Genomic DNA, 10,334 nt, shown 5'->3' on the forward strand with positions numbered 1-10,334 from the left:
AATCCTCAGCTTTCTGTAATCCTCTGAATGGAACTGGGTTAGGTTTGGAGAGGAAAGGTGGGTTCATGGAAAAGAATTACCATCACAGTGCCAAGACTACTAGGTGTCAAACCATTTCAGAATATGCATATGGAGAGAGAATATTATTCTACTTTAAGAAGTAGTGCCTGTGTCTGCCTTTTTTGCGGGCTTATATGGATTACATCTGCATTTCACACATCAGAGCTACCTCTGTCCTGATGGCTATTCCTCTAGAAAAAGTTTAGGAAAAGCTAAGGAGCAATCTGCGAAGACAGTGAATATATAAGGGAGGCTGTTTACAAAAGAAAAGCATTCCAGTGGGTATAGAGGAAAACATGGTCAGAGGTGAGGTAGAAATTTTTGACTTTTCCCAATTAATGAACACCTTTTCCCTTTAACGTTCTAGAGGCTGTTTATTCTTGCTCCTGTAGGAAGGGGTGGCAAGGTATCAGCTTTCTCTTTGCTACCCACTGCTACTTTCAGACCACTGTGCTTCCATCCTTTTGCAAAAATTCTTCTCCCTTTGAAGCTTCTGCCATCTGGCTTTACTGCCCCTCAGCACCCTTTTTTTTTCTTTTTCTTTTTGGAGTGCAGTGGCATAATCACAGCTCACTGCAGACTCAGACTCCTGGGCTCAAGTGATCCTCCAAACCCAGCCTTCAGCACCTATTAAATAACCTCTCTTTGTGCCAGCTCTTACTATCACCCTGGGAGGTTTTAGAAAAACCCATGAAAACTACAGTTAGTTCCTGACCTCCAACTCAAACTAATACTCCCACTTTCAATTCCTTAATTTCACCTTTTCTAGGAAAACAGGTTTTTGTTGATGGCAGCTTCAGGGCCATAGTAAGGACTGGAAGAACGTAGCATTCTTCTTTTTTTTTTTTTTTTGAAACAGAGTCTCACTATGTCACTCAGGTTGGAGTGCAATGGTGCCATCAGGGCTCACTGCAACCTCAAACTCCTCAGTCTCAGGTGATCCTCCCACCTCAGCCTCCCAAATAGCTGGGACTACAGGGAAGTGCACACCCAGCTAATTAAAAAAAAAAAAAATCTGTAGAGATGGGGTCTCTCACTATGTTGCCCAGGCTGATCTTGAACTCCTGGCCAAAGCATTGGGATTACAGGTGTAAGCCACCACACCCAGCCAGGGTAGCATTCTTGCGTGTAGTAAGATTGATGGTGCCAGCACTGGCTGATGTTGACTTGAAGACTCACTGAAAGACTGGGACTGGCAGCCGTGATGCATAAGGGCAGAATAGCCTGGGGGTTGTACTGCCCAGTGATACTTGGGGAAAGGTTCAAGATCTGGATTTGACTCTTGTGCTAAGCTTCCAAGAAACCTAGGTTCAGAGGTAAAAGCACCTTTCCTATTAGCTGCCTCCTGGGGACATCTGACACTTTCAACATCCACCCCCCTGAAACACTCTTCCCTTTGATTCTGTGATAATTATCTCCCAGCTTTTCTTCTTCTTCACTCACTGTTCCTTTTCAAAGATTCTCCAAGGGCTCTTTTTCTACTTGTGCCTTAAATGTTGGAATTTCCCAGAGCACTCTTCTTAGCCCTCAGCTCTTTTCCGGCGCGCTTATCCAAATCTATGGCTTCAATTATCACTGAAAGGTTGATGTTTCAGAATTTCTGGCCTATAGATCATAGGACTTTCTAAAAAGTAGCCTTCTGGCCAGGCACCATGGCTCATGCCTGTAATCCCAGCACTTTAGGAGGCTGAGGCGGGTGGATCATGAGGTCAGGAGTTTGAGACAAGCCGGACCAACATAATGAAACCCCATCTCTACTAAACATACAAAAAATTAGCCAGGCATGGTGGCATGCGCCTATAGTCTCAGCTACTCGAGAGGCTGAGGCAGCAGAATTGCTTGAACCTGGGAGTCAGAAGTTGCAGTGAGCCGAGATCGTGCCACTGTCACTCTGGGTGACAGAGTGAGACTTTGTCTCAAAAAAAAAAAAAAAAAAGTAGCTTTCTATAAGATGTGCATAGAAAAATAATTTCAAGCAATAAAGATAGATGTACAATGAAAAGTATGTCTCATCCCTCCTAGGCCCACTCTTCATAATTTTTTAATGCATGTGTAAATGTGTCATATGTATTGTGTGCTTGCTTTTTTCCTCCACTTATATTTTCCTCTTAAGTTTTAGATCTGTATATTAAACATGCCACTAGGACATATCTATCTAGCTATCTCACAGATACCTAAAACTTCTTCCCTTTCTTTGGAATTCTCCCTCCTGCAATACCCTACCATTAGTCTCCTTTTTACATCAACACCATGAAAAAACTGTCTTTATATGTTGTGCCTTCTCAATTCAATCTGGTTTCTATCCACCATAACTACAAAACAGCTTTCTCCAAATTTCCTAAATGACATCCTTGTTGCAATATCTTTTTTGGGGGGACAGAGTCTCGCTGGAGTGCAATGGTGCAATTTCGGCTCACTGTACCTCTGCCTCCTGGGTTCAAGCGATTCTCCCACCTCAGCCTCCCAAGTAGCTGGGATGACAAGTGCCCGACACCATGTCTGGCTAATTTGTGTATTTTTAGTAGAGGTGGGAGTTCCACCATGTTGTCCAGGCTGGTCGCGAACTCCTGACCTCAGGTGATCGGCCCACCTCGGCCCCCAAAGTGCTGGAATTACAGGTGTGAGCTACCACACCCGGCCTTTTTATTTATTTATTTATTTATTTATTTATTTACAAGAAAACCAAAGTCTTGTTCTGTTGCCAGGAGTGCAGTGGTGCAATCTCCACTCACTGCAACCTCTGCCTCCTGGGTTGAAATGATTCTTGTGTTTCAGCCTCCAGAGTACCTGGGATCACAGGTGTGTACCACCATGCCCAGCTAATGTTTGTATTTTTTGTAAAGATGGGGTCTTGCCACATTGGCCAAACTGGTCTCCAACTCCTGGTCTCAAGTGATTCACCCGCCTAGGCCTCCCAAAGTGCTGGGATTACAGGTGTGAGCCACTGTGCCTGGCCCTTGTTGCAATATCTGATAGATACATTTTATTTATTTTATTTTAGTTTTTTGGAGACAGAGTCTCAGTCTGTCACCCAGACTGGAATGCAGTGGCCCGATCTCAGCTCACTGCAACCTTCGCCTCCTAGGTTCAAGCGATTCTTGTGCCTCAGCCTCCCCAGTAGCTGGGGCTACAGGCACGCACTGCCATACCTGGCTGATTTTTGTATTTTTAGTAGAGACGGGGTTTCAATGTGTTGGCCAGGCTGGTCTCCAGCTCCTAACCTCAAGTGATCTGCCCACCATGGCCTCCCAAAGTGCTGGGCCTATTTTATTTTCTTTGAGACAGGGTCTTGCTCTGGTGCCCAGGCTGGAGTGCAACGGCACGATCTCAGCTCACTGCAACTTCTGCCTCCTGGGTTCAAGCAATTCTCATGCTTCAGCCTCCCAAGTAGCTGGCATTACAGGCATGTGCAACCACACCCATCTAATTTTTGTATTTTTAGTAGAGACAGGGTTTCACCATGTTGGTCAGGCTGGTCTCAAACTCCTGGCCTCAAGTGATCCACCCACCTCGGCCTCTCAAAGTGCTGGGATTACAGGTGTGAGCCACCACGCCCGGCCCTGATGGATATATTTTAGTTCACATTTTACTTTCTCTCTGTTACACTAAACGCTTTAACCAGTTTCCTTGATAGTTCTCTATGGTTTTCTTTCCTTTCGGTTTGCCCCTTCTCAGTGTTCTGTTTTCGGCTTCCCTCAACCTATTCTGCAAATGCAGGTATCTTTCTCTCCAGCCCATTTCATGGCTTCAACAGCCATCTATATGCACATGCACACACACCTCAAACCTTTCTTTTGGGTTCCCAACGCACATTAGCTAATATCTCAGGTGCACCTAACACTCATTATCTCCCCCTAAACGAGAAAGAAAATGGTATCATTATTCCCCAGTTGTCCAAGTCACAACATTGGTACCTCTTAATCCAATCTGTATCTCCCCATCGGCACTCTCCCTTCCACAGGCAGACGCCTGGAAAAGAGCCTCACAACTGCTCTCCTTGATTCTCATTTTGTCCCCTCAATTCATCCTTCACACTGCATGCAGCGATCTAAAATGCCATAAAATTGTTCACACCTCTGTTGAGATTCTTCAAAGACAATGAAAAGTCTTAAGAATAAAAATCAATTAATTTACAAGGCTTCGCAGAATCTGGTCTTCCCCTATCTATTACCTCTTTCTTAAGCCACACCAGGCTGTTGGCAGCTCCAGAACGTACCCGCACCATCCTCCCCACCCCCAATTCCCAACAGCCCTACACGGATCAGCTAGGCGACACTTGCTACAGGAAACCGGCGTTCAAAAGGTAAATGCTGAACGAATGAATTCCGAGACGGGATCTGAGCAGCGCTTTCGGCTCCGGATCCGGGTTTACGGAACGTCCGGGTTATCAGGAAGCTCAGAGGAAAGGTGAAATCCAGAACTTGACCCTTCACTCAAGTTCTCCAGACAAACCGATCCCCGTGCTATTCCGCCCTTATGAGTCATGGCTGCCAATCCCTGCCTTTCAGTGGGTCTTGAAGTGGCCACCAGCCAGCTGTGGCGCCACCAATGTTTCCACATTCAAGAACGCTATCCTCTCCCATTCCTTATTACCGCCCTAAGCAGCCGTCAGGAAAAACCGGCGTTGCCAGCTTGCCCCAAAGCAAGATGGCTGCCAATCCCTATCTCTCCTCCCGAAGTGAAGCTATCCACTCCCCGCTTAATGCCGTTGCCAGGCTGCCCTCACTTACTATGGCTACTGCGGCTCATGTCTCACTATGGCCTCGAAGCCGCCACTAACCGGCCGGGTTCCGGGAGGCGCCGTTCAGGATGCAGCCACCCCCGCCCGCCTCTCCCCTCCCCCACGCCCGCGGCGGCGGCGGCGGCGGCGGCGGCGGCTGGAGCCCGGATGCGGCGCCGTGAGACAGGCCCGGGAGAGCGGCGCGGATGGATCCAATATGGCGGCGCCGAGCCTGAGCCGAGAGTGAGGCGGAGGGGCGGCCGGAATGGGGAGAGGGAGTCGAGCGGGACGGGGCGGGGCCGGGCGGGGCCGCAAAGGGCTTGGGGAAGGAAAGTGGAGGGGGAGGCGGTGGCGACGTCCAGCCTGAGAACCTCAAGAGAGGGAGGTGACGGGACGCTGAGAGGTGGGGGAGGGGAGCTGCCGAGGGGGGCGTGCAGGGGAGATGGCAACTGCGGGAGAGGGCAGGGGTCGAGACCGAGGAGTGAGGGCATGGGGAGGGGCGTAAACAAGGGCTGAGTCTGGGCCCAGCCAGGGGTATTAGAGAGGCCGAGGTGGGGAGTGGGGCTGCGATGCGCTCGTATTGAAGTGGGTAGGAGCAGGAGGGAGAGGCTGAGGGTGTGAAGGGGAAGGGGGCTGTGGCATGTGGTTGGAGGGAGGACTGGACTCTGATGAGGGGTGTTGCGAGGAGGTGGGGAAAGCTCAGAATTGGAGTTTAGACGATTCTGGGGGGCTTCGAAAGTGTTAAATTGGATGTGGGAGGGGGAAGGGCCTAGGGGAGAATTTGGGTGGAAAAGGAGAGAACGGAGGTTTGGGGAATGGAGAGAGTGTCGGTGGGAGGAGGTAATGGAGAAAGTGAGAGACTGGGAGGAAGAAAGTTTGGGAAGAAGGAGTGGAATGGGAGATAGGACAGTGGAGCTGCACGGGTGATAGAGGTTCGGGGGTTTCCCTTTCCCCGGTGGAGAGGAGGAGAGAACAGAGTTAAGCAGCATCAGTTGCAGCCAATTCTAATTGCCAGGTCCTTAGCTTTTAAGAGGGTGGGAAGGGCAGAAGGGAATGGTCATGTGGGTTTGCAGAATTGGGGTTGGATGAGAATTCAACTGGGTTTGTTTTCCAAAAGACTCCCTAGCTTACTGTTCCCTTGTTTTTCCTGCTTGGGAAAATGGGGAAGCCGGTGTCGTCCAAGTGTGAAGGAGCAAAGGACTTTTCTAGTTTTTAGCATTAGCAATAAAAGAGTGGGGGAGCAGACATGGCTATATTGGAACCATATATGCTAAGGTGGAGGCTCTGGAAGTCTGAGGAGGGAAAGACAAAAGATAGAGTGGCATCTAGACAGGCTAATTAAATGAGTGCTGTAGTTTCCAGACCCTTTTGCTGTTTAAGTCTAGAAGGGAGGGGGTAACATGGATACTGTATGTAGAAAAACTTTCCCTGGTGAAACATAGATGTATGAGTGGATGCTGCGCCATTAGATATTTTGTTCTCATTGTGTGCTAGTTAAGGGAAAGGGCCAAAGGTAGAATTTGGAGGATAGTGCTGGTCTGTTGTAACCACTTGCCTCCCAGTTTTTTCTGAAGATGAAAGTTAACATTAATATTGTAACAAAATAGGAATAAGGAATTGTGGAGGAAGATGAGAAAGTGCCAGAGGGTAATTGATTTTCCCAGAAGTTCTTAAATTTGGGAGCTTTCTTACCGCAAGCCATTGAGACTGGAAATTCTTGGAGTTGGTATTTTTGTAAATTGACTAATAGAGAGTTAGGGAAGCCTGGAGACTTGTTGGGGGTGAGTTCTCTAAATGTCTTTAGGCTTGTCTGTGTACTTTTGCAGCGAGATTGTCTAATTCTATGGGCCTTCGAGGTTTCAAAGTAAAACTTGAAAATTAATTATTTTCCTCTCCTTATTTGTTTTTGTTTTGCTGCTGGCTGTGAAACTTGTGCTAGGAAGAGACCTGGGAAATTAAGTTTCTTGCGGAGGTAAGTCTGGAACTTTTTTATTGTTTTCAAACAATGGAAGGGAATGGAAATAGCATGAGAGTTATTTTGAGGTTGGGTCCCTTAATGAGGAGGAGAATGCCAGGGAAAATGAGTTTTCATTCACCCATCTGAGTGCATGAGATCTGTTGTAATCACTGTTACTTCAGTTAATTGAAGATAGGAGGGAAAAGAGAAGGAGATTTAGATGTCTTGGGACAATCCCCCAGCTTTGGTTTGGTTTATTGTCTAGTCTTCTTGGTCAGCTCTGAAACTTTTTTTTTTTTAAACATATGGAAGGCTGTATTCTAGTACATTGTCTACTAAATTTTGCCCTTGGAGGGTTGCTGGGACACCTTCCTTCCATGGGAAACTTTTCCTCTCACTTTCTCTTCTAGCTGTTGGGGGGTTCCTGGCATCTTTATTTTGAAAACATACTGTGTAATTTTGACTTCCAGATATTTGATTACATTTCCTAGTTCCACGAGCAAGAATGTACTCTTAACCATCTTTAAGATTTTCTATGTAGTTTTCATTTCAAGTTTCAAGACACCACTTTTTTTGTAGTTCTTCTACAAAAAAGAACTACAAATGACTTTTCTTCTGAGGACTTCTGAGTCAGATATCTCTAATTCTCCTATGAAATTATAAATATCATCCCTGTTCAGAAAAGATGACTGTCCTTTTCATTTCAAGACAGCACTCTTTTTTATTTCTTTCACGTGGCTTTCCCCTAAGGGCTTCTGAGAGAGCCAAGTACCTCAAAAACTACAGCTATTCCTGGTTGGGATGAGACCAGACTTTGCTTGGAAGTAGAAACATAGTAGAGAAGGACCAATCAGGAGAAAATCCTGAAGATACCTATAGACTGTCTGTTGGCCCTTGGCTGACTTGGACTTCTCTAAAGAAAAAAGTAAAACTCCAGGAAATACAGCAATTCCTCAGAATCAATTATTCTTGGGAAACTGTAGGGGAGAATTCATGTGTTACTGTCTCACATAGAGCCAGACCAGTTAGTGGGATCAGGACTTTCTGTGTGCTGTAGTTTTGTCTCTTGGTATTTGGCAGTGTTTCAGATACCAAGACTTGAGTTAGTTCTAATCTTCTGTTCAGAGGGCTACATTCTCCTCACCATTCTGATACCTGTTATCTAGGATCTCTGTATGTTTTAAGTTGAGCTCCCTTGCTTCACTGCCACAGAAATCTGAGTATATTTTGGTTTTAGAAGAAATTGGTCATGTTTTCTTTTCTAATTTTACTAATCAGCTGAACTTTCATCCCATTTTTTTTCCTTTTTCCTTTTTTTTTTTTTTGAGGCAAGGTCTCACTGTGTACCCCAGGCTGGAGTGCAGTGGTGCGTTAGAGTAGCTGGGACCACAAGTATGTCCCACCATGCCCAGGAAATTTTTGTTTATTGTTTGTAGAGATGGGGTTGTGCCATGTTGCTCAGGCTGGTCTCGAACTCCTGGGCTCAAGCAGTCCTGCCTTGGTCTCCCGAAGTGTTGGGATTACAAGTGTGAGCCACCGTGCCAGGCCTCATCACATTCTTTTAATGTTAAAGTTAGATAGATTCTTGGAACCCTTATCTGGGTTGCATTAAGTGAAGAGGGCTGCCCCTTAACCTGCATGACAGTATCCTCATATTTCTCCCAAGGACATGGCCTTGAGGAACTTACATATTTCTATGTTTTGCTTCACTGAATAAGCAATATAAGTCTGATTAGTGACCTAACAAGGAGTCTGCTACTCATCCAGTTTCAAGACTTTAAAGATGGCCCTGAGGCTTACGAGCAGGATCCTTTGTATCTGTCTTGCAGAGGATTACATTTCTAATATCCCCACAGAACTCCAGATTGAACTAGGTCAAAGTAGACCTCCTGGGATGGGGCAGAAGTGGGTGTAGAACTACCACCTGTTCTTCAGCTGAATGGCAACAGCAGGTGACAGAGGACCCAAGATTGGAATGGCATGAAACACCTTAGTGCAGTTAGACTTGGGAGTTAAATGAATGTGTGTGTCCGATAGGCTTTTCTTTTCTTCTGGAATGTTGTTTGATGGGTTTGGACTGGGGGGACCAAATGGCTGCTTCTAGATCTAGTGTGGAAAGTGACATGCATTCTTTTGACCCTTCATCATGCTCCACCTAGAATAGGGTTTCTCATCCTCGGCATTATTGACATTTTGTGCTGGATGATTCTTTGTTGTGGCAGACTGTTCTGTGCATTATAGGATGTTTCTTTTTTCTTTTGAGACAGGGTCTGTCTCTGTCACCTGGGCTGTAGTGGCGCTATCACATCCCACTGCACCTTCGACCTCCCAGGCTCAAGCGATTCTCCTACCTTAGCCTCCCAAGTAGCTGGAATCACAGGTGCATGCCACCACGCCTGGCTAATTTTTTATTTTTTGTAGAGATGGGGTTTCACCATGTTGTCCAAGCTGATCTCAAACTCCTGGGCTCAAGCGTTCCTCCCCCCTTGGCCTCTTAAAGTGCAGGGATTACAGACGTGAGTCACTGCACCTGTCTTATAGGATGTTTCTAAATATCCCTGGCTTCTACTCATTATGTGCTGATTGCAGTCCCCTTCCCCACCAGGCATGATAATCAGAAATGTCTCCAGACATTGGGACATATTCCCCAGGGGTCAAATTTGCCCCTGGTTGAGAACCACTGACCTAAAAGCTCTTATAATTCCTAGTACATTGATGATCTAGCCTGGGATCTGGGACTTAAAGGTGGCTAGTGTGTCTGTTTCCTCTCAAATGTAGGGAGTTAACTTCAAGGGATTGAAGCTTATAGAATTACATCCATAGATGCGTAATTAGGACCACAGTGTTTTCCTGTATTTTGCCTCATTTTCCATTGTGAGGGTATGTGGGGACAGTGTTTCTTCATTTCCTCGGGTTTAAGCACACTTTAAATTTGGGAACTGGGGAGCAACCGGCTCTTCTGGTTGGTTTAATGTGAAACCTACCCATCTGCTTTATCTGAGATCCTCATAATCAACAGCTGGCCCAAGGGAACAGGTGGGATAGGGAACAAGGAGAAGTTACAGGGGCTCTGAGGAGGCTCAGTTTTCTCGTGTTGACTGCTATGAGCAAGAACTTATTTTCCTTTAGCACCTTCATTTGTACCCAGTGACAGCAACAGGTGAATCGAGAGGAAGAGACAAGGAATACCAGTCTACAGTTGAATAGCTATTTTCCATGCTTTGGGTGGGGCATCTGGGCTCTCAAAATTATATATGGATTACATTTCCTTTCTACATGTCAGAACCCATGGTATAGGGTTAAGTGATCCCAGAGTGTACCTCCCCTTTTCTTAAGGGAATGAGTTTCTCTGTGCTTTCATTTTAGTTTCTCATCTGAGGAAGAGAGGACTAGTTCCTACTTACTCTTCAGCTTTCCAAGTCTCTATCAGCTTTGTTTTTCCAAAGCAGCTTATTATTTTATTGTTTCTTTCTTTTTTTTTTTTTTTTTGAGACAGTCTCGCGCTGTGTCACCCAGGCTGGAGTGCAGTGGCGCGATCTCGGCTCACTGCAAGCTCCGCCTCCCAGGTTCACGCCATTCTCCTGCCTCAGCCTCCGA

The 10,334-nt window shown here is 46.2% G+C and overlaps 1 protein-coding gene across 6 annotated transcripts in view; it reads left to right on the plus strand.

Annotated features, from left to right (window-relative positions):
• The first annotated feature begins 4,700 nt into the window (after positions 1-4,700).
• Positions 4,701-10,334, plus strand: part of DEDD (death effector domain containing) — an 11,812-nt gene continuing 6,178 nt past the window's right edge. For 2 of the 6 annotated variants that reach the window (XM_011976299.1, XM_011976309.1), the window contains exons 1-2: positions 4,701-5,023; positions 6,720-6,752. The gene's annotated coding sequence lies outside the window, so the exon portion shown is untranslated. Of the gene's footprint in view, positions 5,024-5,081; positions 5,184-6,719; positions 6,753-10,334 lie in introns of those variants that run through there. The other 4 variants (XM_011976302.1, XM_011976300.1, XM_011976319.1 and 1 more) reach the window with 4 other exon arrangements.

This window comes from Mandrillus leucophaeus, unplaced genomic scaffold, assembly GCF_000951045.1.
Source record: "Mandrillus leucophaeus isolate KB7577 unplaced genomic scaffold, Mleu.le_1.0 Scaffold1014, whole genome shotgun sequence".
NCBI classification, from domain to species: Eukaryota; Metazoa; Chordata; class Mammalia; order Primates; family Cercopithecidae; genus Mandrillus; species Mandrillus leucophaeus.